Source organism: Pholis gunnellus (assembly GCF_910591455.1).
Source record: "Pholis gunnellus genome assembly, chromosome: 13".
Taxonomy (NCBI): domain Eukaryota; kingdom Metazoa; phylum Chordata; class Actinopteri; order Perciformes; family Pholidae; genus Pholis; species Pholis gunnellus.
In genome coordinates, this window is record NC_136540.1 from 2,834,060 (window position 1) to 2,847,584 (window position 13,525).

Here is a 13,525-nt window from a genome sequence, read left to right on the forward strand (position 1 = left end):
GCTGGCCACTGACTGGATAACGGCCGCTGAAGAAGTGTGGATCTAAGCGCTCCTGAAAAGGTCCAAACCACCCCTAAAAAAGGTATTTGATCACATACCAAAGGCCCGGATGAAGGCGCAATAGGAAAAGGATAACCAAAGTTATTTTAATTAATCTAGAGGAGGACATGTCTGCAAAAAAATGTCATAATATTCTATCCAACAGTTGTTCAAACTGGATGAACTGAACAATATTGCCATCCTGTTAGCATGGCCTACCACCTCTAAAGACTACTAATTAACAGGATGTATCCTGTTTATTTAATTTGCTCCAAACACAAATGTAAAAATGGTTTTAGGAGGGAAAGCAATGAAGGATATTTCCCAAAACTCTGAATTATTCCTCTAACAAATGATTGTATAGTTTCATCGTAATGAACTGGAAACAGTACAAGAAAACTATTAACTTAAACACTTTTTACTTAAATCTTTGGTGATTTAATCCCAAATTTAAAGCTTAAAATAAGTGTGAATAAATAATGAGTAGACATTACTGACTGCATTGATTTGTTGCTTAATATTTAATGTAAAATGTGTTGTATAACGCATCATGCTACATTTAGAAGTTTCCGTTATACGTGAAGTTAACACTTACTGGCATTGAGCTGCTAGTTCAGTGTTTCCACAGAACGGAAAACCCCACCGTCATTGCATCAGCAGAGCCAAGATGGCTGACCTCTGGGATTTCCTCGCTCTCCACTGAGTGAGTCCGATATATTGTGTATTTATCGTGTTTGTGAACGTGTGTCATACCAACACTCATTTCTCGGGAAGTGATTACCCGAGAAGATAATGACCATCAAATTAACGGTAAAGGCCTGTCTGGGTGTCTCGTTTCCATTTATGGCAGCGGAATGTTTCTTTAAGATGTGATGAGGGAATATCAAATATGAAGAAGACTTATGTGGAACTTTTTATGCTGCAGTCTTGGCCAGATCTCACTCGATAGGAATAACCCAGGTAAAATAAAGGTTAAATGAACATAAATGAATCTTTAAAAACAAGTTCAGTAAACACAGAAGCACAATAGCCTAAACATAAACAATTGTTTTGTTGTATTTTTGTTGTGTGTTGTTTTAATTTACAACGCTAACACATGTTTAAAACGGATCATAATCTGGGAGAAAATATGCTTCTCTCGTGTGTGAAGAAGAAGAAGTGAAGAACGGGAACCTCTTGAGGGTTAATTTTTTGCCCAAATACCAAATCAGAGAGGCACCGACCAGAGGGGCATGTGGGCAAACTAGAAGGGTCGTTGGGTATCGTTTGGGTCACTAAAGTTGCTCAAGAACCACAGAGTTGAGTCAAAATTCTCTGTGCATTCATCACTGTTCATATTCAAATGACATGTGCAGCTCTAAATTGAAAGTCCTGTATTTGTTTTGCTATGTTGTGACTCGCCCCTTCCATTTGATCTCGTGTGTTTGGTGTATTTTTTAGGAATTAAAAAGACCCTTTTTTCTTTTTTTTTTTTAACAAGCTCCCTTTCATCAAAACTGAACCAAGAACAATGTGATGAACTCTGGTGAGGAGAGGTGCTCTGTTAACCTTTGTGTTACAGTGTGGACATCAAGACAATGCAAAAACACACTCATTATGTGTTTCTTTCAGCCTGCATTCCCTCCCGTGACAACACCAGCATCCTCACCTCAGAGTCTTTGTCACTGCAGTGTGACCGCAGCACTCGGGATAATCCAACCTTTTAGAAACGTGCCGTTCTGATTGCTCTGTCCTGTTTCGCCTGCACAGGAAATCCTTCCGTGATTAACCGACCCTTCCTGAGTGAATGCCTGTCTGCCTATTACACGACCAAACTGTTTGTCTCTGAAGTAACGTGACCTTCTGTGCCGCCTGTCCGCGCGATACCGTGCATGTGATTACCTGTCCGTCAATCTGTCTGTCTGTCTGTCTGTCTCCCTGTTGACTGTCTTAATTCAACCTCATTCTGCTTTGCTTTAAAAAAAGGAGCAAGAAGTAAGATTTTGCTCCACGGCAGCACAATATCCCCATCTGCAGAGGGTTGATAGGGTTTGCAGATCAATACCAGGCAGTAACTAAACAAATACTTCATCAACTGCTGGGGAAAAACTCACTCTGTACCAGAGGAAACACTCCCTGTCTAGACAATAAATTACTTAATACCAACTCTAGAAAAGCCAATTGACTGTGAGGGCAAAGAGGTCTGAAATGAAAGAAGTAAAAAGATTTGTTTTCTCTGTTGTGTTACTTGCTGATATATAATATTGAAAAAAAAAATACATACAACATTTACATGATTATTTTAAAAGCAGTTGGCGGGTAGTTTATAGTTTTAATTCCAGTATTATTTTACATATTTAAAATTTGACTATTTTTAGTGTGATTTATGTTTGGATGTAAATTTGACATATTTAACTTAACATATTTAATCAAACAATTAACAGAATGAAGAAAATAAAAAAATAATGTAATATTTTGGACATTCTTGGGATGTAGCTTTAAAATTTCTAACAGTCCTGATTCTCAAGTCATTTCTATGAAGATGAACAGATGATGGATTCCAGCTTTCTGAACTTTGCTTCATTTACTACTGTACTGGATATACAGTAGCTTCTATATCTGATCATCTGTACAGCTAGGGAACCTGCATATGGTGTTAACGCGTGTGACACATAAGAGCCATACCTCAAAGGCCTAAACCTAACCAGGATACCAGAGTGCATGTAAACACACGCCCACAGACAGAACTATTGACAGTGGTACAGTATAGTTGGGATGTACTAATCGAAGCAAATGTGATACAATTGCTGCTTTTCTGATATTTGGGCTTACTCAAAACAAAACAGGTGCAAGTCAGCCTGGTCTAACAGAAACGCTTATTAGTTCAATCTAACAACGTAGTTTTGTTGCCTAATGATAAAGTTAAACCGACACCAGACGTTAAATAGTTTAACCAAATGACGTACTTTTGTTGCCAAGACATTAAATAATTTAACCTAAAGACTGTCTTAACAGTGTATAGTTATGTTGTACAAATTGTATAAAATTTTTTTAAATATTTTTGATTTAAATCAAGTCAATAATGTTGCTTTCAACCAAATTGAAAATATAACTTGATGAAAACTAAAATAATTACGTGTAACAAATTAGAGTAATTTTTTAAGTTGGTCCAAAGTATAATTTTTTTCAGTGTATAGAAGCTGAGTATCTGAACTACAGACCTCCTTGCTATTGTGTTTTACAGTTGTAGAGAGATGAAGGGAGTTTGTCCGTCACCCTGCAATTATGCACTTGAATAAAATGTGTAAGGTGTGAGGGGGAAGCTGTGTGGCCATCTGATAAACACTTCAACAACCAAGAAGCAAACTTTAGTAGCAGCTTTAGTAGCTTTTGTTGCTGAGACGACGTGAATAATGAAGTTCATTAGTTACTTTCTGGAGTCAATGCCATGTTTGTCTTATCGGTGTTGCTGTTAGTTCATTTAACTTTGTGTGCTGAAATAAGACTTGGGAGTTTTTTTTTGCCATCCAATATCTACAATTTAAATCAACCACATTATTTTGCTAGTCTTTCAGGCAGAAGTTGATTGTAAAAATATCTCATAACAATAGATTAATGAATGCTCCACACATTAAATATGGATGATCCAACAAATGAAATGAATTCCCCCCCCCCAAGCTGTAGAAACCACATCCTGCTGTTCTGGTTGAAGCAACAACATAAAAGTCACACACGCAGACTCGTATTTCTGGAACAGTGGCTCCTTTGTTTCTTACTTTCTTTCTTTGTTTCCTCTCACTATCTTACTCCGTTTCGGAAAACTTAATTCCACTTCACATTCAACTCCCAGTTTCCAATTACTCTGGCGGGGCCGACTTCTCCCACGCTGTCCCCTCCCGGGCCTATAAACCTTTGATGGAGACAATGACTGATAACTCGAGAACAAGGAAAAATTAGGCCGCTTTGTTATTGGTGATTCATAATCCACTTCTGAAGTGTTAACGGGGAGACGTATTTAAGCTGCCAATGTTTAATATACTTTCTGCGGATGCATTAAATCTGCAGGTTTCTTTGGTTGAGGGAGGGGTGTTAATGGAAGGAGTGGAGGGGCAGGTCACACTTGGCCGTCTGCCCAGGACGAGACTTAGCTTTTGGGTTTTCTTAGCACTTTGAGGTGACCTGGATATCAACGTGTGGAGAACTCTTTCACTCTCAATCTCTCTTTTCATCTCTCTCCGTTAGTCTCTCCTTGGGTTTTTATTTTTTTTCTGTTTTTCAATCCGTCTCCTTTTATCCAGAATCTCTATCTCTCTGCGTCTGACTCATCCGTCTCTCTTTTTTTTTTGGTTTCTGTCTCTGTGGATCTCTGTTTTTCACCTCTTCCTCCCTTTCTCTTGTTCGCTGCACTGATAAAAGGAATAATAAACTAAAATCCTACCTGTGACTTTCAAACACTCATCTCCTGAAAATTAAATAGTTTGTCGCTTCTAGTCTCAAAGAAATCAACAGAAACTTGCATAAGCTTGGTATCGATAGCCAAAATGCAAAACCTCCTATCTGCCTATTTTCTGATTGGCGGATTTCACTTTGGATGATGAGTACAAGGAAGGCTGCTCATATTCAATCTGTCTGCAAGATTTTCCCGCCCTTCATTGTGAAAGAAAAGTTATTCCAAAAACAGTGTATTATGTATAACAAATACGAAAACAAGAAGTTCTTTTTTGTTTTCTCAACAAAGTGCATTTTTCAGATAGGAGGTTTTGCTTTTCGGCCATCGGTATGTTCCAAACGAGCCACTTTTCAAGCCTTCCAGTACTAAACGCGTGAGCCTGAAAACACGTGTTTGGTGGTGTATATACCTTTAGCACAACGTTCAGTCTGGTTCAGAGGACTACACGACATGAAGTCAATTCTTGTACAATCCAAGTATAGCTTTCTGAGACAGCACATACTGTACTGTGCAGGGTCATTTTGTGCGGTCGTCGATCTCTATGAATCACAGTGAACATAATGAGGCGCAGTGAGACTGATGAGACCGGGCGAACCGGTGGAACAGTAAAAATACATTCATTTTTATCTTAATTGCCACGGTGAGTCAGTACCTGAGCTTTGGGGGCCTTAATCCCTCTGACATTTGCCTTGAATGCCAGACTTAATAATACGCACCCACGCACACTGCTAATGATCAATGAAGTTTGCAAATAGTGGACCTTTAAAAAGTTCAAAACCTTTAAAGAGACGTGATAATACCTTGAAAAATAAACATCACTTAGTGGAATATAGTTTGATTTACATTTCCATGTTTTTTCCACAGATCTAGACAAACAATGGGACCGCTAACAGCTTCAGAGGACACTCGTCTTTTGACTTTCGAGTAAAAAATAAATAAAAACTCCACACCGCTGAGCTTCAAGTCGAAGGTAAATACTGAATAGAGAACTGCATAAAAGACCCTGAGGTGCTGAAATCTGGCAATAAAATTATAAAATAAAAAAACAGTAAATTGGAAAGCCATGATGATAAGATTTTGAAAATATCACTTTTGCATTCAGCACATTTTATTTCTACGTAGTTTAATTAAAGGACTTTGCGTTTCACATGTAAATTCCCATTTCCTTGAGATTAACACATTGTAAATCAAACAAGTGTGCTGTCCACCTGTGGAGGAAGACAAACTATATGTGCATGACCCACACGACAGGGCTGCACAACTCATAACATGTATTCGTACCTCAGAGAAAATTCTAAGTAGAAGAAAATTGGTGAATGCCGCAAATTCTCGTAAATCACTCAACAAATCCGTCCGTACGACTGGATTATGTGCGAGGCCCATTGTGTGCATCTGTAAAGCCTTGTAAACATGTTGAAGGATTTTCTTATCTTCTTAGTTATTTGCAAAAATCTTTTTCTTCTATCATTCTGAATGCTACTTTAACATCACTAGCTCTTACTAGGGCATGGTCACTACGCTGTAATTTGGCTTTGTGGTATTTTAAAGCCAAAGTCTGCCATTTGTTGTCAATACAGAAGCATCCTGAAGTGAGTTTCTTTTACCTGACCAAGCCACTATAAACCTTTGAAACCTTGTGTAACACTTGTTTTTCTTAAGTGCTTTCGCCAAGAAAGTTTAACCTTTCACATGTGAAAAATATATTGACATTAAATGCCATTGAAATAATAGTTATTATCCACCGACATTGAGTGCAGTTTAAACAGACGGCTGGACAAGGTTTCTGTTCTGTGCTGTCATCAGCTGGGCCACAAATAAAAGAAAAGACGGAAAAACGAACAGAGAGCAAAAGTTAAACGCCTTTGCTCCATAAAATAGATTTTACTTATAAATCTACATTAAATCCTTTAGTTTTGATTGCACGCCGTTAAAGAACAATATGTGCATGCACAGGGCCGATTGAAAGCACACATTAATATTATTTCCCCCTAAAGGCTGTCATAATTTATTTCAGACTAATCATTGGAGATCATATAACTCCCACATTTACAGACTACCGTCATCTTTGAACCACACCAAACATCTCTGATTTTACAGTCAATGTAAATGTGTTCAGGTCAGCTCTGCCACCACAGTAATAGAGAGAGATGCCGGATTTGTATATTGAGATTATATTTTACGTTAAACATCTTATTTCTTATTGTGTGGCTCTTTTCTTAAATAAAAACAAACAGTTAATCACTATTATCTTAATTAAAGTTTATTTAATAAGCTTATTGGATGCAGATAGAAGTCATTCTGACACTGTAAATCTGTGGTCGACCGACATTATAACCACAGTTCCATTAGTGGTAATCAGTTCGGCCAGAAGGCAGCAGACATGAACACTGGTGACTAATCAGTAAACTCTCTCTTCATCCCTGTTGCCAGCTCCTTTCTCTCTGCTGTGTGCTTTTTCCACCTTTCTCAATTCTGTCCACAGCATAGAAATTGCAGTTGAGTCATTATTTCATTAACTGCACTGTGGAGGTCAGAAACACTATTTAAATATATCGCAACCATTCAGAGCTCTGCAGGTATCGAGGGTAAGTCTGGATAATTAGTGAGCACATATGAGTTATTCATTAACTAGATTTAATAATGAATGCCCTTGCCTTACTAGATTATAGCTTTAGATTATTGGAGTCATCCACTCATGATATTGCAACTGAAATTCCACGTTGTTGTGGCTCCGGTCAGTTGTTTTCACATAGAGAACCACAGAGCTGCACGCTGTCCCTCAAATGCAGCTTTAGCTGCTAGCTACACACGAGCTGTTGTCAGGGACGGCACATTTGCATATTTAAATCAGCAGGTTCTTTTAGATAAAGTGAGTACCGGTGCAACGCCAGCTCCTAATGAGAGTGTTGCATTATGGGCCGTCTGTGGCCATTATGTTGATGATTCTGTTTGGGAAGAAAAATACATTCCTGATGCGTCAAAACAAATTGCAATCTTCTTCAGACGCTTTCTCTGCAGAAACTGACAAGAATTACAGTTATTACAGATATTAAAAAAGTTCAAATGACAGTCATAAAATTGCGAGAGAAAATATTTTCAAGCGCGGGAAAAGGGAGAGTAATCTCTTCATCAGAGTCATCTTATATCCAGGCCAATATAATAACCATTACATTTAAAGTATGTATTCCTAACAAATGTACAATTATTATCAAAACCTCCACTCCTGATACCTGTCAGTTTCCATTGTTATGACATTAGTGTAAGATTTTGAACATTCTTTGCAAATATTGGTTTTAAAGCTGCCTACATTTTCTTTTTTTATCCATTGACAGCAACACATTTCCAAAAAACACTGGTCTTTCAGCCAGGACATCGTTCTTTGCTCCCTACGTGAAACGAGAATTCAACGTTGCTTTATTTGTCAAATAACTTGCATACTTGAGTAACGGCACTTCCATAGTTATTTTAACCCTAAACGACAATCTTAATAGTTTTAATGCCTTCACCTAACAAAGGAGTTTTGTTGCATAAACCTAAATAAGTTGTTTCCTCCGAAGTTTATTTTGAAAAGACTGTATGCATGTAACGAGTGGATATTGACATGTGTTGCTGGCTTTGGTAGGAAAATGCATGAACAATGACAAGCAACGCTTCATAAGAAATCATACGACCCGTTGCATGAGGATACGTTGAACGAGCACATAATGACACGCCGTCACTGACTCGAGGCTGACGCTAAAGGGGAACGTATAGTGTCACAGTTATGAGCTTACTGCCACAGACCGAGCTGCGTTATTTGAAGCATTGGTGTGAGAATGTGCTGTTGAGTCCGCCGGCTGTACGTTAGTCCAGTCCAATATTCAAAAACTCCTTCTCTACCGACTCCTGAGGGTAAACAGCTGATGTTTGGCTGCTTGATGTTCCACTGTCTTCACCTTCTCTAACTGACCGTCTGCTGTTTGTTGCTGGGCAGGTACAGTGTACAGTGAGGGCTTTTTTGCTGAAAACGTTATTGAAGAAATTCAAAATTTCAATCACCCCTTCTGACTTCTTCCCTTCTTAAAGTCTACTTTATATATTAGCCATTTTCCCAAACATTTTGCATACAGTTCACATCCCGCCATCACTGGAGACCGCAGTCCGAAGCCTGATTCTCACAACAACCTGCCTCCTTGTATTAGGAGGGTTCGGAAAGAAGGCTTTGACGAAAAGGTCAGGGCACCTTTCACTATATGGAAAATCATTGGCTGCTAAAGATCATGACATTAAAAGGTATGAGCCGAGAGGCCATAAGAGAGCGGCAGCGAGGAAGAACAGATAAGGCCGTGGTGGCAAAGATGGACGGATGGAGGGATGAGAAACGAGAGAAGTAGAGTATGAGAGCGATTACCAGAGGATAAGAGGGAAAAAAGAGGACAAGGAGACAGACAGAAGTACAGGTGGTTGACATTAAGAACAGACAGAAACCTACAATCAGTGAAGAAGTATTCACACATTTTACTTAAAGTAGCGCTAGCCTTCGGCTTCAATCACTCTTCCTCTTCTGCCTTTTTGCTTCTTTTTCTTTTGTTCGGGTAGAGTTTACAAAGTTTTTCCCTCCCAAACTTTATTAACAAAAAAGTAATATTACAGTACCAATTACTCCGGTTGTTCCAGTGTCTGGCATTTCCGCTACCTGCCGAAAGCTACCGATAACCTGCCATGGAAAACGAAAGAGCTATCCTCTTCAGTAGCGCAACTTCCTTGGTGCCGTAAACGGAGTCTTCATTTCCCGAGAGATCTTACCCGAGGAACACCGAGTTCCATGAGGGAAGCGAGGCTTATAAGTGAACTAAACGCTGATGGTCTCGTTATTCTATAGCCATTACATTGTGAAATCAACATACCTAATAATGATAAGTAAAATAAAAAAATGTTTTTGTTATAATACTACAATACATAAATGTATCTGTCGCTTATCCAAAGCAACTCACAATGAGTGCGTTCAACCATCAATGAAGCCCAAGAAGTGCAAGAAACATGCACATACATCAACTCAATCACATATGCTGATCTGCTACAAGTGATACATTTAGAGACAATAGGAGATAAACAGGTTATTTTTGGTTTGACAAATTCTGAACTACAGGTAAAAGGTCAAAATTCATCACAAGTCGATCTACATTCCCATAAATAGCACTAACAGAAAACAAATGAAAGTTCTTCTTCCTTTACCTCTTTTATTACCATATATATATACTGTGTATGTATAAATGTACCATGATAAATGTCTTGATTAAAGTAATTAAAGGGCATTGCAGAAGTTAGTTTTATGTGTAGGCATTTCCTTTACTTTAAGAAAATCCACAGTTAATTTAGCGATATCCCAACAGTTGTGGTCTTGGAATAAAATCTAATTTTGTCTGAGACCGAGACAACATCAAATAAAAATGCGTTCAAGAACAAGATTAAAAAGTGGTCTTGAGACCGGTCTCTGGACCAAGACCGATCTCGGGAACTACGACACTGACTACTACTACATAAGGCAATATACCCGACAAGTTTAAAGTTTAACCACCCAACGTGAATGTTACTCGTTACACTCACAGAACGTACAAACTTGAAGGGCGTTATCCAGTTTATGACGCAGCCATTAGCGAGGGATAACACCGGTCACGGGATTTATAGAGCAGACGCAGTAGCCGACAAAAACAAGTTAATATCAGTTTGAATTCAACTAAAAAAGGTGTTCACGTACACTGTTACTGTCCAGTGTAGACAACGTTTTAGAGAGAGAGGAAGGAAAACAAGCTGGTGGAACAGCAGTGTTGCTGGTGTGGACTTTTCCTTCAGCTTTGTAATCCTAGAGTAAAAAGTTGAGTCTCTACAACAAGGACAGCATGTTTTACTGGAGCAGCCAGCAGTGTTTACTGTCCTACTTCATGTGTTTGAAAGCATGAACTGTTGAGCTACATTTTTTTTTTGCCATAAAAATCAATTTTCAACCCACAGTGAAATGAGGCCAATGTGCTAAAGGCTGAAGAATTAGACATACTGTATGTAGGCTAGCGCTGCGTTAAAAGAAACTCAGTGGAACCAAATGATTCGAGCAGCAGACAAACCCTGCAAAAGCAAAGAGTGAAGAAGCCGTGCTCCTAGATCTGCTCCACAGTGTGTGTGTGTCTGTGTGTAAAAAAGTGGGTTGCTTTTAGCGCAAACCGGATAAAGGCTCTCAGATGTGGTCTTAGACCTATCTGTGTCGTTCTCTTACAGTATCTGTGTGTCAGTGTTGCATATATATGGTCCTATAGATGTACAAACAGAATAGAAGAAATAAATCCAGCAATCTTTCAGCAGAACTGGGTCACTGAATATCACATGGTGGCCTCTTCAGAGTGTAACGGTAAGACACAGTAATGTTCTAGACAGCAGGGAATCTCTCTGCCCGTCAGATGATTTATTGACTTATCAACAGAATTGTCAGATTCTATTTAAACATTCTGTATCAGTTGATGTAATCCTGCTGATAAGGGGCGTCAGATCCCAGCTAGCACACATATACTGTATGTGGCCTAACAGACAAGTCATAATCAACACATTAAGCTAACTGCAACCAAGCATCCATACAAAATATTGTCCTTTTAGGTCATGTACTTCTGTTCTTTCACAGGCGGAGAAATGAACCCTAACCCATGCAAATGTTAGCATGCTATCACGCTAAACTAAGATGGTAAACATTATACTTGTTTAGCATCAACATGTTAGCATTGTCATTGATTGAGAGCATCTTAGCATGGTGACGTTAGCGTTAAGCTCAAAGCAGTTAGCCTCACAGAGCCGCAGGTAAAGAGTCTGTCTGGTTTCATCGATACAGCCAAAATGATTTTGGATATCTATTTTAAAACTTTACAGACAATATGCTTGAAGCGCTTATGGTTTATTGAATTATTCCATTGAAGATATGTGCAAAGGACCTCTATGTTCAGCCATGTATGAAGCTGGCAACTGAGGAGTAAAATGTGCTTTTAAAAGATGCATTTAAATGATGTCTTGTTTTGGGACATTAATTATGTCAATCAACAAAATTGCAAATATTGTATTGTCATATGCTCCATTATGAAGCGGCGGTAAAAAAATGAATCAACATAGTACCAGCAGCTGAAATAGGTATAAATGAGGGTACAGTTGGTATTATTACAAATCGTATCATAATGAGTCAGTGTTATGTCATAATGCCCTTTCAACTCGGCTAAATACTATTTAACTAGAGGCAAATGTAAATCTCATGAGATGGATGTTTTCATTATGAACCTGCTGTGAAAAACTTTAAACTTTGCCTTCAGTCTCTTGCCTTGTGTATGAAAGGCATGCAGTGTTTTGGTGATTGCCCAAATGTGTCAGTATAGCTGCTAATTATGCTTTCTGGGAGAATATAGGATGATGGTGGTGTAGAATTACTGTAAACATTCCTGGGCCTAATTACAGTTCACATCCACTGGTAAAGATCACTGTTTCAGGAGGCTTGTTAGGAGAGATTTCATACATTTCTGCAAACACAGATGTATAGACTCTTGATCATTTTGTGTCTAAAAGGTAAAAGGCTGGGGAAGTTTCATACTGTATGTGTCTTTCAGAAGAAAAAAGTGCTTTGATGTGCTACAAAATATATATTGGGTTAAGCAGTCTTGGCAATTAGGCCATTAAAGAAAAGAAAATAATGAAATTCTCCTCAGGAGGTTCATATCATGTCTGACTTCTCAGAAAAAGCATGAAAAAACCTGAATGCAGCCACAGCCCCTAACCCTGTTTTGTTAAACTTTCTGACTTCTGACTTGGTAACATGTTTGGAGAGAGATATGTTGCAGAAAACACCAGAGTGTGCAACCTGAAGCAGGTGGAAATAACTGGCAGCACACAGTCAGCAGTTGGTGAAAATGCTGACCAACACAAAGCACTCCATCAACTAAACATTAAAGAATCAATATTGTGAGAAACAAAAGTCCACTGAGGGCCCGGAGGATGGAGAGCTGCTGCTGTGGTAGAATTTAAAATAAACCTCATCATGTTGGTGTAGAGTTAATAGCGTTTCATCACTTAACAAAGCTCCGCCTGACACGCGTGAAACTGCCGCTGAATGTGATCCAAGCAGCTTTAAATCAATATTTTTTTATAATAACAACGTAAGAAATGACAATCTATAAAAGCAATGTGACAGTGTGAAAGGGGGTCGCTCGTAGTGATGAACTTGATGGAGAATTATCACCAGACTTTGCAGCTGGAGATGCAGTCGTAGCTCATTGGCTACACAAGAAAAACACGACAGAACACAACAAAACAAAAACAGTCGTGCATTGCTGTGGTGCATTTTGGGAATTTGCATCAGGAGGAATGTAAACTGATAATATGATCGTTTAAGGATTAAATTAACTGTGTTCTGCCTGCTGGATAACTATGGGGAGCTTATGTAAGCAGGCATACTGTTGCTTTCTTCACAGTATTTACAGTGGTGGAATTATTGTGTACACATAATGTAATGCGTATAAAAATATATATATATATATATATTTCTTTTTCTTTTTCAGATTGCCACCTAGAGCTGGAACAACACTGCTTGTTTGAGTTTACATACTCAAACAATTATTTCAGATTAATGAGCCGTATGATTATTGTGAAGTAACACATCTTACTCTGTGTCTGTATTTGTGTGCCAGCCTCAGTAAGTCCAGTTCTCTCGTTCTCTTCCTCTCTGTAACTCTGATTATCTCACCGTTTGACTCTAACATGACACTTGGTGGCAGGCGACCGTCACTACAACATGACGTTCGTTCTCAGCATGTGGGTTTGAGTACTTGTTATGCAATCATTCGTGTGCATTCTGCACTAATTGCTTTAGCGCACATTAGGTTTGTGGTGGGAGTTGACCTCTGGGATCATAGTCTGCTGCTGCTCATTAATACCAGCCTGTGCAGGGAGAGGAGAGAGGGCCGGACTTACTATTGTAGATCATGTAATCCAGCACCTCTTAATTAAATCACGCTTTTGGAAAGTTATGGTTACAGACTCTCTTTTCACCTGCTT